Source organism: Phyllobates terribilis, unplaced genomic scaffold, assembly GCF_046119375.1.
Source record: "Phyllobates terribilis strain yellow unplaced genomic scaffold, ASM4611937v1 Scaffold_12__6_contigs__length_324123572, whole genome shotgun sequence".
NCBI lineage: Eukaryota > Metazoa > Chordata > Amphibia > Anura > Dendrobatidae > Phyllobates > Phyllobates terribilis.
The window spans coordinates 174104843-174107679 of record NW_027362772.1 but is presented as its reverse complement, the minus strand read 5'-3'; positions in this window follow the sequence as shown (position 1 = coordinate 174107679).

Here is a 2837-nt window from a genome sequence, read left to right as displayed (position 1 = left end):
GGACCAGACACTCTCCTCCTATCAGCCATACGTTTGTATCGGTTCCCCATAGTATTCAGATTCTTCAGCACCCCTCTCCATACTGAAGCGAGTGATGAGGAAAATCGTTCCTCCTCAGGAACCCCCGAAGAGCCCCCCCTACTGAAAGTACAAAACTGGGGGTGAAAACCATATGCCCCAAAAAACGGGGACTTACCAGTGGACTCGCTCCGCCTATTATTAAGAGCAAACTCTGCCAGAGGTAAGAAAGAAGCCCAGTCCTCCTGGTTCTCTGACACAAAACACCGGAGATATGTCTCCAAGCTCTGGTTCATACGTTCCGTCTGACCATTGGTCTGAGGATGAAAAGCCGATGAGAATGACAAATGCATCCCCCGCCGTGCACAAAACGCCTTCCAGAACTTGGACACAAACTGAGACCCCCGATCAGACACCACCTCGGAGGGTACCCCGTGAAGCCTCACAATCTCCCCAATGAACACCTGCGCAAGAGTTTTAGCATTAGGGAGAGCCGGAAGAGCGATAAAATGTGCCATCTTGCTGAACCTGTCCACTACAACGAGTATGACCGTTTTACCCGAAGACGGAGGGAGGTCCGTAATAAAGTCCATAGACAGATGAGTCCAAGGACGCTCCGGGATCTTCAAAGGTAAGAGGGCCCCAGACGGACGGGTATGTGAGGTCTTAGAGCGCGCACAAACCCCACAGGACGCGACAAAAGTTACCACCTCCTTATGTAAGTTAGGCCACCAAAACCGACGCGAGAGGAGATCCATAGTTGCTTTACTCCCCGGGTGTCCTGCAAAAACTGAGTTATGGTGTGCCTCGATCACCTTTTGTCGCAACTGATCTGGAACAAACAGTCTCCCCGGAGGTTCAACAGGGGCGTCCCCCTGAGCCTCCAATACCTCCTCCTCCAGCTCAGAGCATACTGCCGAAACCAACACCCCCTCCTGAAGGATAGGAATCGGGTCGTCCGTATTCCCGGCCCCAGGGAAACTACGAGATAAGGCATCCGCCTTTACATTTTTTGACCCAGGACGATATGTAACGACAAAATTAAACCTGGTAAAAAACAATGACCACCTAGCTTGTCTGGGATTCAGACGTTTCGCGGACTCCAGATATAGAAGGTTCTTGTGATCGGTGATGACGGTGACCGGATGGACTGCCCCCTCCAAAAAATGGCGCCACTCCTCAAAAGCTAACTTAATGGCCAAGAGTTCCCTATTGCCGACATCGTAATTCCTCTCAGCGGACGACAATTTTTTAGAGAAAAAGGCGCACGGATGCCACTTACCAGGGGACGAACCCTGTGACAATACTGCTCCCACCCCTACCTCGGAAGCGTCTACCTCTACAATGAATGGCTGTGACGCATCAGGTTGAATGAGTATGGGTGCCGAGGCAAAACATTTTTTCAAGGAGGAGAATGCTTGACAAGCCTTGTCAGACCACCTAGAAAAATCCGTCCCCTTTTTAGTCATGTCTGTGAGAGGCTTAACCATGGACGAGAAATTACGAATGAACTTCCGGTAATAATTAGCAAACCCCAGGAAACGTTGTAGTGCCTTAAGATTCTCTGGCCGATCCCACTCAAGAACTGCCCGCACTTTCCCAGGGTCCATACGAAAACCGGACGCTGAAACCAGGAAGCCTAAAAACTGGAGTTCCTGTACGGCGAACACACACTTTTCCCATTTGGCATACAGTTTATTATCCCGCAAGATCTGTAACACCTGCCTAACGTGCTCCTGATGAGACACCAGATCCGGCGAGTAAATGAAGATATCATCCAGATATATGACAACAAACTGTCCCACCAGGCGGCGAAAAATGTCATTAACAAAGTGTTGGAACACCGCCGGGGCATTAGTCAGGCCGAATGGCATGACAAGGTTCTCATAATGCCCCTCCGGAGTGTTAAACGCCGTCTTCCACTCATCCCCCTCCTTCATCCTAATCAGATTGTACGCCCCCCTGAGATCCAACTTAGAGAACCATTTGGCGCCCACGATCTGATTAAAGAGATCGGGAATAAGTGGGAGCGGATACGGATCTCGGACCGTAATCCGATTAAGTTCACGGAAATCCAGGCAAGGGCGTAGGCCTCCATCTTTCTTCTTAACAAAGAAGAACCCCGCAGCCACCGGTGAAGATGAAGGTCTAATATGCCCCTTAGCCAGACTTTCTGAAATATAATCCTTCATGGCCTGCCTCTCAGGACCAGAAAGGTTATACAACCTAGCTTTAGGTAACTTGGCCTCAGGGAGCAGTTTTACAGAACAGTCATACTCGCGATGAGGAGGTAGTTCCTGACACCCTTTCTCCGAGAATACATCCTCAAAGTCCGCCAGAAATGGAGGTAAGACCCAAGGAGTAACCGCACCGATGACCGTGTTCATGCAGTTTTTATTACAGAATTTACTCCATTGGCTTATCTCTCTGGTTTGCCAATTAATAACCGGGTTATGCTTAGCTAACCAAGGAAGGCCCAACACTATAGGAGTGGGAAGACCCTCCAACACGTAGCAAGACAACAGTTCTTTATGTATCGCCCCCACTTGAAGTTTTACGTCATGCACAGCTTGCAAAAAACTTCCCTGACCGAGAGGCCTGGCATCGATCGAGAATATGGGGATGGGTTTAGCCAACTCACTCAATCGCATACCTTGAACCCGGGCAAACTGAGCATCAACCAGATTAGCCCCGGCCCCACTATCCAGAAGAACAGATATCCTCTCAGTTCTCGTACCCACCACCACCTCCGCCGGTACGAGAAACTGAGACGAACCTAGGGACGAAATACCTACTCCCAGATTGCCGTCCACCACACA